The sequence below is a fragment of the Tyto alba genome, unplaced genomic scaffold (assembly GCF_018691265.1).
Source record: "Tyto alba isolate M040663 unplaced genomic scaffold, T.alba_DEE_v4.0 Super-Scaffold_48, whole genome shotgun sequence".
Taxonomy (NCBI): Eukaryota; Metazoa; Chordata; class Aves; order Strigiformes; family Tytonidae; genus Tyto; species Tyto alba.
The window spans coordinates 15,392,439-15,407,030 of record NW_024881324.1 but is presented as its reverse complement, the minus strand read 5'-3'; the positions used below and the strand labels follow the sequence as shown (position 1 = coordinate 15,407,030).

The window sequence follows — 14,592 nt, the reverse complement described above, 5'->3', positions numbered from 1 at the left end:
GCATATGGGGAATTGTGTCATCTTCAAAACTAATGGAATTATTTTATTTCTACAGAAAAGAAAGAAAACAATTGTTTTCTGTCATTTGTGTTTCTTTGGTTTTAATTAATGAAGGGTAACCACTGCTGCAGGTCATACCCTTAATCTCCAATGGTCTTTTTAGCGGTTCTGGTGCTGGGCAAAGCCAATGACCAGTCATCACTAAAATGTGTGAGATGAAAATAAAAAAGCTGTTATATGGGCTTATTTTGTGCGTTAATGATAGGTGCAGTTGCTAAGAGATTCAGTGGCTAGGAAAACTGCATTCAGGTATTTGGTTATTAAAAATATCTCAAATTATTTACATATAATATTATTGAATTTCAGAAAGTAGCTGTGGTAATAATCCACTGCACAAAGAAAGAATTGTTCAAATACTTAAAACAATACTATTTTTTACAGAAGACTTGCCCTTAAGTAATTCATTCACACTGAACTCTTGAAAGGTATCTGAGTATGTAAGATTATTTCCAGTTTACGGAGCAAGAGGCAGGGATCACAGATTCCCATCTGTGAATAAGTTACAGGCAGGAGCTTTCTGAGCCCAGAAAGCAAGAAGATGTTAGCTTTCTTTCATTAATTCCTCTTTTCTAGCCCCTACACAGCAGTTCTCTCTTTCAGTTGACCTTCAGACAGAACTACTAACACATACTGATGAGTTTTTAATGAAGCATTTTTATAGTTTTCTTTCTACATTTTAAAAGTGTCTGGCATTTTTGTATGTCATGGCATAATATTAAATCAATAAGACTTTACAGATGATACTTGATAATAGGATCTTACCTCACAGAGCTTAGAATTTTTATTAGTGTTTATAGTATTGGTTTGAGGTATTTCACATAATGTTTCCCTGGGCAACTGTTAGGAGAGATTTAAATGTTTAACATATGTGGCTGTGTGCACTAATATAACACATGATTTTGCCATTACTATCTGTATGTCCTTTTTTTTTTTTTTTTTTTTTTTTCCTCAATGATTTCCTTGCTTTTACAAAATAATATTCCTTTTGGAGAGGATCTTTGTGGCTGACATGCTTTGCCTATGAAATCCCCCAGAACAGGAGTCCTAGCTGAATGGGTGGCAAAGTCTAATAAACCTTTAACCTTTTCTTTTGTGCAGGAGGTGTGGGGGACGGAGGGGAAAGCTCACTGTTAAATTCTGCAGGGATGTTTCATCCAAGATAAATGGCTCTTCAAACCTGGTCATTTTACAGACATGCAAATACCTCTCCTGGAGTTTGTGTCTAACAGGGGCTTCTGCAGATGTAAAACTGTCAGGAGGGTTTAGTTTATATTTCTAACAAAGGTGAACAGAAGGCGGCAAAGGGGTTCAAACATAACTCATCTCTTTTTTTTTTTTTTTTTCCCCTCCCCTATCCTGTTTCCTATTTTAAAATCATTTAACCTTCTCAATCTGCTCGGTGAATATGCTGTGCACCATAACACATGGTGGTCACCTCTTGGTAATGTCTGTTATGTAAAGAAAGGATTTCAATCCATATTTTAGGGTCATGCATGGACACAGTTCACCCTTCACTCACAGTAACATGCTGCTCTCAGAAGGTGACAAATGTACCCAGGAACTTTTTTCCTTTATTAACCCGTGGTAACTGGAGAACAAGCTCCTGAATTAGCTCATCTACATTGACTACATGTTGATTCATAAATGACTGTGGGAGAAAACTTCAGCTGTGATTGACTCTAAAAGACATCTTTGGCACCTAAAAATGAAAAGAAGACCTTTCATATTCTTCATTTAGAGAACAGATGCAATTTTGAAAGGTTGTTTAGTGTGTTAGATATCCAGAACTCACTGTGCTTTACCTAATTATCCCTCATGGTCTCTGTTTAAAGGATGGAGAAACAGAAATAATTCACTGGGATCACAAAAGAAGCTCTTGATCCTTTGGGTAGAGCAGCAGTCTGGCTGTTTTCCAACCAGCTGGCAGACTTCACATGTTGATTTGTATAAGAGGTACAACAGAAGTCCAGACTGACCTATGTTTTCAATCTATGACAGTCATTTGTCCAATGTTGCCTTTTCTTTGAATTTCAGAGGCAGCCTTTATCCATCAGGAGATCCATACTGATTTGCTTCTTGCTCTTGTGGAATATGGTTGACTTGAGAAGTTATGGTTTTATTCTTTCTTTTTAATTCTGTTTTTATTTTTCTAACCAACATGAAAAATGTTCAGCAATTCAGACCTACACCTAGGGAAATCCTGTTCCCAGTCATGACGTTTCTCCTTTGTCCAGTGTTGTCTTTCTGAAAGAAATTAAGGCGTTTTGCAAAAGCAAAACTTAAAAGAACTGTTCGAGTTGTGAATACTAATCACTGGTTTTGAGACGTTTACTGTCAGGCAAACAAAGCAAAGAGCTGAGTCTCTCTAACAAACTTTGTATGTTGGAATTTGTATGACCAGATCATAGTAAAACATAAGAGCCTCTTCCTTTGTGACAAATTAGTACAGGCTCAATAAATGCAGAAGTAAATTAAGATAGAGGGAATGACTTTTGTATAAAGTGCTAGCTATGTGGTAATTGAAATATAGGGTAGGGAGAGAGGCTCTGATTTTTTCAAGTATCTGCATTCCAGTGTCTTCTTCTTCTTTTACTTTCTTTAATGTATTTGTTTTTTAACGACTCTACTGACTTCCTGCCTGACATAAGAGGCTTTTCGAGCAATAGAGGTTTCTATCTGAAAAGCTCACCTTAAGACATAGTAATTTCAAGTGGCCACATTTAAGGTCCCTGTAAGGACCCTTATTCTCTTCAGAGCAGGGATCACATTACATATTACACGTTTGAAAAGCAACAACACCACTGCCAAAGTGCCTCTGTCCTTAGAGACTTCTCACATATCATGTAGCCTTTTTGCTGTCAAATTCCATTGGAGTGTGAATAGTTCAGTCCCTGCTAGGGCTGATGTCACTGAACCAAGTGCATTTAGGATGCGCATCTCTATATTCACTTAATTTGGAAAAAAGATATAAGTAGGTAGATATATTTATAAAAAAATAATGGATCAGAAGTGGTTTTTTTCCTAAGTAATTTAGGTGTCTTTCCTCTGATTTAGTCAAATATATCATAGTAGTTTATAAATCAGTTGAGCTGGAGTTGCCAAACTTGGCTGTATATCTGAGCAGTCTGGATGGGAAGCCTTTGCAACTGATATTGTCCTCAAGCAGCTGATCGTCAGAGCATTTCCTTCCCCTCCCCAAATCAGCAAAATGACCACATCCAGCAGGCAGAGCTCTTCTATGTCTATGGTCAACAACTTGGCCAAAATATTCGATCCAAACGCTTTGCAAAACCAAGGGCCTGATAATGGAATGGAACCCCACCAAATTCTTCATGTTGCAAGCAGTGAAGTCAGCACATCTGAAAGTTTTAACATCATGGATATGAAGTTTGCCTCCCTTGAACAGAAAATAGATAAGCTGTTGACTCTGCAAGACAATGTCCTTAAGAAGCTTAACAGTGTTTCCCAAGAAATCTGTTGCATTGAAAAAGACATTGAGATTGTAAAGGCAGAAGCATCTGAACCTGGATCAAGGATAGAAAGAAAAAAAAATCTGAGAGGTAATGAAATGAAGAGGCTTTGCCTTAAAATGGAAAAATCTCTTTCTGATATAAACAGGAATGCAGAGCGGCAGGTTAAAAGACTAGATGGAGTGGAACAAAGTGTTTCTGGACTACAGAAGCTTGTAGGGCCTCTGGTTGAGAAGGTTAAAACATTAGTAATTCATAATTCAAGTGTAAAACACCATGTTCAAAAACGTAAACTTTGCAAGGCAGGTGGTTATACAAAAGGAACTGGACATCTCTTTAGGATGCACATTTTCTCGGAGACAACAGCTGCTGCCCTGCTCAAGAAGAAAAGTGAAAAGGTGAGCTCAGGTTTGTGTTTCATCTTGTCAGGAGTCATTGCAAGCTATGGATATGTTCTGCTACATGCTTATCTTTTTCATTTTATTAACATTTAAGAGAGAACCAGTATGATCTAAAAATGAGAAGTATTAAAACAAACTGAGCAAGTTTCAGTGGAAAAGATACAGAAAATCTACTGAGTGATAAATAGCTTCATTTTTTTCCTAATTATTTATTTACAATTGTAAATCATAACTAGGGGTCACAGACACGGGTGAAAAAGATTGATACGGACTTCAGGAGGCTTGGGTCCTGGCCATATAGTTTACTATGATCTTCTCTGGATTTATAATTATGTAGGGGGATCAAGTTGCAGCAGTCATGTTATATGCAGTGGGGTCTAGAGCTTAATGAAACTGTTAAAAATCCTTCTTGGATCAGGGCATGTACATATGTATGTCCTTTATTTCAGAGAACATCTTAAGTGTGCTGTTCCTATCTGGTATTTCTGCTGACATGGGTGGGGAGGGAGGGACTTCTAAACTGGGATCTGAGGTAGGGTTACCGTAACTGGAGCTGTGGCTTGTGTAAACTTCCTCGGGGGAAAACATGCCTGTGTCACCATAATGGGAGTTTCATCATGTTCTTTACAGGTCAGATTAAAAGACCACAAAAATCCCTTGAAAGGTTCCATTGCCTATAATAGGCTCTTGTAAGGTAGTTTGACTATTCTTTGTTTGGGAAAGTAGCCCAATAGCATTAGAAAAATAAGGAATTTCTTCTGACAAAGTATGTTGATATCTAATTAACCTACAGTGAACCAAAAGGGTTCCCTATCATATTTTTTTCTTCTTTGCTTTACTTTTTTCCCCCCCCCCCCCCTCCAAGAAAGCCACATACAGGCTTTACTCTTTGATTCATTTTAAAGACTAATTCCTGAGTTTGTTTTTCTGAAGTTTTTGAGCAGGAAAAACATCATGTAATGGTATTATTGGAAATAGCGTTCCTTGAAAAAAGAAGCACCCAATATTACTTAGAGTGGTCTGATCAGCAAGCCAGGTGCTTGTCAGCTTGGTTACTCTTAGGCAGCCCCAATTCTCAGGTAAACGAGAAGCATTTGAGCCATCATAGGAAACTATAAAAATAGTGGTCAGTGCTGAGTAGCAGCAGAGGAGCATTTTGTAAAGCTCTGTCAGCTGAACTGGCTGATCTGCCACTGTGTAAGGATATAAAGTGTGCAGCCTTGCTTCCAGAGCATTATTAACTGAAGGGAAAAGTTGCTTCCCTGCCAAAGGAGACCAACAACGAAAGTGTTTTTTACAGGCTCTTCTTGAACATCAGGTTGGACTGTTTTCAATTAAGAAATTTCAACAAAAGAGAACTTTTCTTGTTTTGTACCATTACTTTGATGAGAAAAGATTCCTTTTTTGAGCACCTGAGTTTAGGGCTGCTCTTACTTTTCCAAATGTCAATGAAAACATCTGTTGTAAAAGCAGCATTGTAATGAGACCCACAGGTCATCTCCATAATGCTGCAATCACTGCAGTTTGTAGTAGAGCTTTACCTATCAGTGAAATTACGTATTCGTCTAAACTATTTATAACTATAAAGTGAATCAGGCTTTGCCGGCGGGTTTGTGGGGGCTGGTGGGTGTAGTGGAAGAGGCTGTGGTCCTGGCAGGCTAGAGGGGAGCTATGATGGCAGGGACTCAGACGCCCAGTGGAGAGTTCAGAGCTGCGAAGGGCCTGGAAGTGGAGGGTAGTGGGGCTCGAACATGATGGAAACAGAGGCAACCTACTGCAAGGACCTGAAGAGGAGAGGGGCGAGCAGAGTCTCCGTCTTTTTCCAACAGCAGCTCCGTTGGGAATGCACTCCCTGATTCGCTTTTGTTTAGGCAGACTCTCGGCAATGTTGGGTGGACTTGATAGGAGCAAGTCTAGCGTGAGGGCTTAGGAAAGGCGGCACGAGCACGCCCGGAATCACGCTGGTGATATTATTACATTGTTAATATTTTGTTTGTTTTATGAGATAGCATACATATGTTAGCTTGTCATTACCTTCCTCTCTGCGCGTTTGATTTATTAGTAAAGGACCATCATAAAATTATCAAGCTATCCTGTGAACAACAGCTGGCTTTAGTAAACACTTAGTCATCTTGGGTTTAAGTAAAAACAGACTTGAATTCAGCCCTGCGTTAAGAATAATGGAACATGGTATGATATCCTTCAGCAGAGACTGCTGAGCTTGGTTGTCAGCTTAGTAGGAGCCAGTATTTACTAGTGTTTGGGGCAAACAAACTGTCTTCTGTGTGAGGGGGTAGAAACAGCATCTCTGAGGAAGTTAGTGAAAAGACTGGTCCATGTGACACTGTGAAGTTGGTTGCTTGTGCCTCTGCCTGCCATGTATTCAAACTGGATTTACGAATGAGGTTTTAAATTGTTGTGACAAAAGCTAAAAGAAAAGCAAAGGAATCGAGAAATAGGGGATCTCACCCTTGCAGAGTTTAAGTCTGAAATGTTTCACTGATACCTAGTGGTATAGCAATGAACAAACCTACCTGATTATACAGAAATCACTCCTTGCTTCTGTTAACACAATCCTTATCACTGTCTCTAGTCTCCACCTGATGACTATTTTGAACAGTGCTAACCCTGAAGAAGTGCAGGCTGCCAGGCAGTAAGACCATCATCTCTTTTGTCCTAAGTGGACTCCGTATGGCAACACTGAGCAACCTTTCAATCACTTCAGACACACAGAGTGCTAATCTGTTTCCTTACAGCCATGAGCAAGGCGATCCATTCACTACAGTTAATTCGGAAGGACAGTACCCACTTCTGTGCGCCGCTGGAGATGGTCAGATGTTTTGGATGATGTGCCTATTTGCCATCCACTCTGCCCAGCTACTACGAAATGCCACCTCTTAGTCTAATGGCTGAGCTGTCTGACGAATACTTGGCTGTCCCCAGCCTGGTTCTGCAAAATAATCCGGTAATTCTTAATTACTAGTAGTTGGTGCAATAGGTGGCCACGGATACATCTGGATAAAACAGTGTTTACATACTGCTAATCACCTGCCTTCACACCCTCCCCTCTCTAGAGAGGTGCTGCTCTTTGCTTCATTAGTTGTAGGATTGTTTTTAAAGTTTTCCTAATCGGTTTATTTTGAAGAACGGGAGTAAGTAAAGAGCAGTGGAAAAGGCAGAAAAATGGGAAGGGAAGAGCAGGGGTGGGAGAGAGGTAAATAAGGGGTGATAAGCAGCTGGGGTGTGTAATCTGTCTTCTGGCTTCAGCAGCAGCTGGAACAGCCTTCGCATCACAGGCTCCACAGGGAATTTTTGTGCTCTTGAAAAATATAGGGATTGCTCTCCTCTGAAGCAAAATTTCTGCTTTCCTGCCTTTTACTGCCATCCTGAAATACCTCTACTGCCTCATACAGGAGGTTAGTTTATTTCTGGTTAGGGTTGGAGTTATAATATTGTGTAGCCTGCAGACACTTCATGCTTTGTCGGTGCTGCCAAATGTCTCCCAGACGTTTTCCACTGAGTGCAGCGTGACCCTATCACCACATGGCTGAGAGGAGTAGCATGTATTACTTGTCGTTTTAAGTTATTTTCTCACTACTACCACCCAGGGAAATCAGCAGTTCTACAGTAAGGGTCTTTAAAAGTCTTGAGGTTTTCCTCAAATTCACCTTTTTAAGTAGTCCGTGATAATCCTGTTGTGAAATGACTCTGTAACTACACTTTCAGTCCTATTTCTTCCACTTATAAAGAAAGGGAGTAAAATAATACTTCACTTATTTCCTCCAAATTAAACAGTTTAGGGATTCTACACTATTAACCTGCAAATACTCACCTGGAGAGTCAGAAAGTCCCTTTTGTTGCCATCGTAAAGCAGTGTTGAACTTTCTGCAATTGCCTGCAGGTTGCTGTAACTTCGGTCTCTTGCCATTTCTACAGGCTTTGCCATAGGACTAATAACTTTTAGCACTTTGAGGCTGTTTCCCACACTAAAAACACCCCAGCAGTGGGAGCTGTGTTTTCTGTTTGAATCCTCTGTCCCTCCCATGCAGGTATCATGCTGCAACTGCAATTCACTGGCTGCTTTAGTAGGAATCTGCAGTGAAACTGCTGTTTGCCACATGTGTTTTAAGATCCATTCAGCCTCAGTCTATAACTGTTCTTTTGATTCCTTCATTTTGCCTACAAATACTAATGGGTCCCGTATGCATTATTTAAATTCTCTCCAGATTGGCTGTGTTCTGTGTATTTTTCATTTTCCAGCCAAATAGGCAGGATTTGTTTCATTTTCTTTTTTTTTTTTTTTCATCTGTCTGCAAGTGTTTCTGCCATCCTCAGTGGTTTTGAGGATAGAGGCTTTCTGCAGAATCTCAACAGATGGGTTGTCCACTGTTTGGGCAATGCAGCCAGTCAGCTCCTTCAGCTGCTGTTATACTTGGGAATGCTTTTCTTTCCCACAGGACCGATGCCTTTACCTAAATATGTTCTTGGTAGAGGTATTCCAGTTTTTGAGTGAGCTATAATATATTAGAGTTACAATTCTCTCTCTGACTTTCTCTGTCTATAAAACTGGTATGTTTTCTCCAGATGACATTTTCATCTTGTTTTGCTCCATTCTTTCCCTTACTGACTGCTACAGGAGGTTTTTCATGCCCTTCCAATTCAGAATGCTGTTTAATTTTGCTTTCATTTAGCCTCTAAACTTGCTGTCTGCTCTACAGTGTTCGCTGGGTAGGATCCTTCCCTGGGCGCTGTTGTGGTTTTGCTCTCTCTACAACTCAGAGCAACGTGTGGAATCAAAACAGGCACAGCTATTTCTAAATACCCGCACGCTGCCTCGGATGGCTTACAGGCATGACAGTAACGCCTGTGTGTTACAGCAACTGTTTTAGGAATCCATTACAGTTCCTTTACAGAACTAGGAGACCTCATGTTGAAGATGAAGAGGTAACTGGTAAGTGCAGGAGAGCGAGACAAGGCTGGTCAGCAGAGAGCAGTCCTGTAAAAGCAGAAGGTTCCTCAAAGAGTTGAGACAGAGGTAGGAGGGATTTCCTCAGACAAGAGGTCTTCGCTCACTTCTGTCATCTAAAACCCACCTTTTGTCATCAGATATCCTAGCCATTTAGTCAGTTTGCAGGTGAGGACTCCTCTCGGCCCCTGTCAGAAGTCAGATACATCTGCCAGCAGTAAGGGCACCGTGCTTGAATGTCTCCTCTGGTAGGAGAGTGCCAGTGCAACTAAATGCGGGGTCTCCACCACACTGACTTTTGATGACAAGGGTAGCCACTCTGGAATGCTGTTCATTTGGTGCCATCCTGGCAGCACCCTGTGAGGAGGAGTGGTGATGGCTGGCTCGGCAGCAGCCGCAGTGGAGCCCGGGAGGCATCCCACCACGTTCCATTCGCTGGGTGCTGCCTGCGCAGTCAGGTGCCACAGGAGACAGTTTGTCTATAAAGGGGAAATAAAGACATCCCAGGTCTTGCCCCTCCACCCAAACCCCCTTCTTGTTAAATGCAATGTGTTATTAGGAAACCCACATTTCTGGAGTCCAAAGTGAGTCATCAAAGCTTGTAGGGGATGTTTTCTGAAGTTTGTAGCCCTTTGGAAATCTCCCAACAGTGTGATTTCCCCAAAGTGGCTTAGAAAGGGCGATTCAAGAAGAAGGTATTTGCCATTCATATCATTGCATGCACAGCTCTGTTAAGTTAATAAAGCTGAAAAATACTCTCTTAACAATGAGGCTATTTAACTGATATTGTAGCAAAAAATTGCCAAAGTAATTTGACAGATGGGTGGTTAATGCCCATGGTTAAAAGGATGTGCCACTGATTTGGCTTTCAAGCTGGACTTTTTTCCTCCATTCTCATATTGTGACAATAGTGGAGCCTACTTTATTGGATGAGCTATTTAATGGTTATGGGGAAAATGTGTAGAATAGCACCTAGAAAATTTTGGAGTTATGGCACAGGTGCATATGAGGTACACATGCACCTCTGAAGCACATGGGACCCTGTCAGTCATCACACGTGTGAGGATATTGAGCGGTACAGAGAAGGGGTATATGTGAGGCTGTCCGATATGGTGGTAAGACAAGCAGCCAGAGTCTCCAGGCATCGTGCTTGCCTCATGTTGCCCCTGATTTGTTCAGGTGAGCAACCCAAAAGTGATAGTAACAGGTTGATTTCCCAGATGAAGTGAAAAGATGTGTCAAAGCCAGGTAATGCTGAATGCTCTTATCTTAAGAGGTGGGTTGGTAGCCTTGGACTTGTTGGTCATTATTACAGGCCTCCATGTATTCCAGAGACATTAAAATTATACCAGTCAATTGGAGTTTAGAAATCTACCTCCAAAGCTATGCCTGATGCTGACTCTGTTAAATGGCAGTGACTGGACCTCAAGGCAGAAGGAAAGATGTTTAAAAGCAATCTGTTAGTGCAATATGCCATGTCTTCACCATAGCAGATGGCACACTCAAGGCCGTGGGCTCTGTCAGGAGCCTGGTTGCATGAAAGCGTTTTCTACACTTACACAGGTGTAAGGTTCCCTGTTTTGAGAAGAACGGCCTGGCAGGAGGAAGCATCCATTTGAAGCAGGACAGCCACTGCTTCTCCAGTGCAGCAGGTGGGAAGTCAGCAAGCAGAAGTGGGGACTGGACAAGGCTTTGGCTTCACTGATCTTCAGCTTCTCCTCCAGGATGGTGTTATTACAAGGAATTTTTCAGTATTTAGTATGTGTCTTCATGCAGGGATTGTTACCTCATTATCAATGTATTTTCAAGGCAGCAGGTCACACAGAAACTCTTGTATTTCCTGTTGGGGGAATCACGAATCTCATGGCTCAGAGGTTATTTTTGCGTGTGATCAAAATATACTTATGACTTGAGATTGGTTTATACAGAACAATGATTTCTTTATCTAGTTTAAGGAACTTTATAAAGGTCATGGAAGAGTCCAAATCTCTGCCTGAAGGTGCCAGAAGTTTGTGTAGTGTAGCAAAAAATAATGACTTGGAAGCAGATGTACTGCCTGCCAGTAAAAGAAGAATTCCCATGTGTATGTTTTGTATCTTTTATAAGTTTGTATCAGAAATACATTCACTGAATATTTGACATTGCTGGGGGGTAAAAGGGAGTGTATTGAAGAGGAACACAAAAGGGAAGGAGGGGATGGATTTCAGCCTCAGGGGATAGCACAGGAGGCATGGTCACGTATGCTGTTGCCCCAAGGTCTCTGTTGTACGTGATGCATTCTCCTGTGTACGGGTGTGGAGAGATACTGGGAGCATCCACAGTACTGCGCTCAGATGGCAAAGCCCATGCTGATTTCTGGCTGTTAGTGAAAGTAATTAATCACAAAGCTCAAGAAAATTAATTATGTTAATAAACGGATGGTGATCAGGTCTTACACAAAACCAGGATATCTTGCCATAATAAAGCTCTGCAAAATGTCTTAAGAACATAAGAAAGGGACACTGACTAAGTAATGTGGATTAGGCATATGCAAAATTTTGTGTCTTGGTATCGTCTGATTGAAGTTGAGAATAATGTCTTGACATCAAATGAAATGTGATGGGGTGATAAAGGACCTCTAACTAAAAGGTTGGGGCTGCTTCGTGAGGCCATTCACTACAAAAATGTTTGCAGTAGGAAAAAAAAATCAAAGAGTTTTATTAGGTGAATAAAAAAATTTGAAAGTTAGCTAGGAAAACATTCCAAGGGTAGGACTGCTGCCGTATAAAGAAGGAATTTAACTAAGTACAGCTCATTAAAAAGGAGTCAGATGTCTATAAAAAACATTAATTTCTTGCTGCATTTGAAAATTCTGTTAAAATATATTATATTTATATATATAATTGCTTATTGCTTAATTTCTGCAGGTTTCTAAAGTCAATTTAAATAATTTCCAAAAGTGGGATCTTTTTTTTTTCCATTGGTCTATACTGAAGTTTCAGCCTCTGAAGTATCTCGCATTATTCTGTTATCATGTGGACTCTTATTCTGTCTCTATTACTTAGACTCTAGCAGTACTCTGTGTGAAATAATATGTTTAAGTCTGGAAAATGTATTTTTGAAGACACAATAGCAACTTGTGTGGGTACAGACACCTTCTGGTTTTGGTGCGGGGTCGCAATGTGACCTTTCATATTTAAACTTTTGTGGAATTAAAATGAAAACTTCACTGTAAGCTTTTGGCTTGTATGAATAAGGAAAATGACTGTTGTGCCATTAACCTCATTGTGCATATTCAAGTCAATAAAGAAAGGGGAAAAAATAAGGTGGAGGCATAATTTCCACTAAGAAATACCGATTCCTATAATTTTAGAAATTACAGGCTGGAAAAAGTCACATGTTACCAAAGTTCAGGAAGAATAATGCATAATAAAATCCCATTAGTGATTAAGTTAAAAAGGCCCTTAAGGCAGCACTGATAACAGACTGAAGGATAAGAAGTGTTATGCAGAGTAATTGGTTGGGATGAATGTCCTTAACAAACCGCCACACCTTCCTGATGAGAATTTCCGAAGAGTCTGGTGGCCTGGGGTGCTCAGGGCCTGTGGGCTCTGGGAGCGGCTGGCCCAGCTGCCCGGGTCGGGTGGGACATGGCGGGGGCACACACCCCTGACAAACCCCAAGGAGGTCTTTGTAGCTCCCGCCGCTGGGCTGGGAGGGGCGTGCTGACTTCTGTCAGCTCCAGAGAACCTGTAGGAACCCCAGCCTTTACAGGGAAGAAATAATGAGCAAGAGTTCATGCTTTTGTTAACGGGTCAAGATTTGACGAGTTGAAGTCACATGTTGCTACAAATAGCAAAACATGGAGAAAATGCTCATATGTAGACTACTCATGTGTCTACAGATAGTCCAATATCTAGTCCTTATATTTGTATTTCTTACTGTAGTGCACTATTAACCCTATATTTATTGCAAATAAATAGCTACATTTATTGATTCTGAAGGATACCAGTAAATGTCTCATTTATATTCTTTTTTTTTCTCCCCCACTTAAATTAGCATGAGCTCTTCATCTGCTGTTAAAATATAAGAGATCAGAAATGATGCTTGAATAAACAGTGTAGTAATTTATGTAACACCCTGGCAGTTTGAAATATTCGGCATCGTCCAGTGTTCCTTCCACTAGATGGATTTTCAAAAGCTGGCTTCTGTATTTCACACCTGCAAACTACAGCAATATTTAGTAGGAAGCGCTGTGTGCCTGCAATTAATTCTGAATGCAGAAGTGAAATCTGGCCCTGTGCATCAAAGAGCTTGGAGGCCATTTCTCTGGTTATTTGCTCAGCTGACTGTATTTGATCAGAGCTGATGTCCTCAGTGGTACAGTCAGCTGACATACAGGAATCCGAGTGCATTACTAATTGAGGTCACATTGCAGAATGAATAAGTCTGAGGCTTTTCCCTACTTCTTTTAGTGCTTTTCACAATTAAAAAGCCAGAATGAGCATTGGTTGATTACCTGTGATCCATCTGGAATCGTGACATTTATATTTAAGTTCCATGTGAACAAGACTTCAGTTTATATTTTAAGTGTACTTACCTAGTTGTATTTAGGCCTTTTTCATTTTGTGGCTTGCAACTTCCTGGGACCAACTGCATTCCAAATAGTTGTCAGTCTTAGTTCTTATGCTCATATCACAGTTTCTTTGTCCCTTGCAGATCAAGTTTTTCTGATCAAGTCCTGATGAAATCTTTCAATGCAGTTTCATCCCCTTTTTCTTGACTCTTTTTACTTGTCATGGAGTTTCCTTTCCCTTGAACTCTGTTTATAGCAGATACACATTGCTTTAATTTATGCCTATTTTCTATATGGCCTGATGAAATTAAAGCAAACAAACAAACAAGCATAAAAAATGCAGAGGGCTTACCAAAACAAATGTTTAGTAATAGGACTGATTCATGCCCAGAATACAATATGAATAAGCCATGATACTGCTTGCATGATTAAGACACTCAAAATTAATTGCCTGGCCCTGTATATTTTGTTGAAATATGTATTACACTGCTTCATCTGGTAGCTCAAAGACCAAAAGTAGTCTCTCTGGAAAATCCTTGGAGGTATTTGCATTTTTCAAACCCTGTGGATCTATTACTAATAATGATAGTGCCAGTTTCATAGTACTGTGAAAGGAAGAAAGTAGGTGGAAGAGGAGCACCAAGCAACAGCAGACACCATGGTTTACTGTGGTCACCATGCTACTACAAGTCTAGGACTGGTCGATGAAAAAACACAGAACAAATGGCATAGGAATATGAGTAAATAGCCATAAAGATAACAGTAATAGCAGTTTTTATGAGGAGCTGGCCTGGTATAAAGCACCTCTAGATGTCACTGTAACATTGTAAAATGTAGATAAGAGAAAGCTACAAAGCTGACATTATGGTTTATATACTCCAATTCCTGGTAACTGTTTTGGTCAGCCTGTAATAAATTATTGGATCATTAAAAATGCTGTTACCAGATGTTGATTAACAGCAAAAAAATTTTTGAAATCTATCAGTAAGACTGTTACCGAAGCTTTTATTAGAATATTAAATATTCCTAGCTTTGGTTTAACTAACCTAGTTTTTAACAGCAAAAGCTAGTACAGGGCAACAGCTCATTTCTGGATGTTTTTTTCTTTTAGTCCCTGAGGCTCAATCCTGATCTTTTCTG

General features: G+C 40.3%; 1 protein-coding gene across 3 annotated transcripts in view; it reads left to right on the top strand.

The window, feature by feature from the left end:
- The window catches only part of MYLK4 (myosin light chain kinase family member 4), an 85,076-nt gene that overhangs the window by 48,633 nt on the left and 21,851 nt on the right, over nt 1–14,592 (top strand). The window lies entirely within an intron of this gene.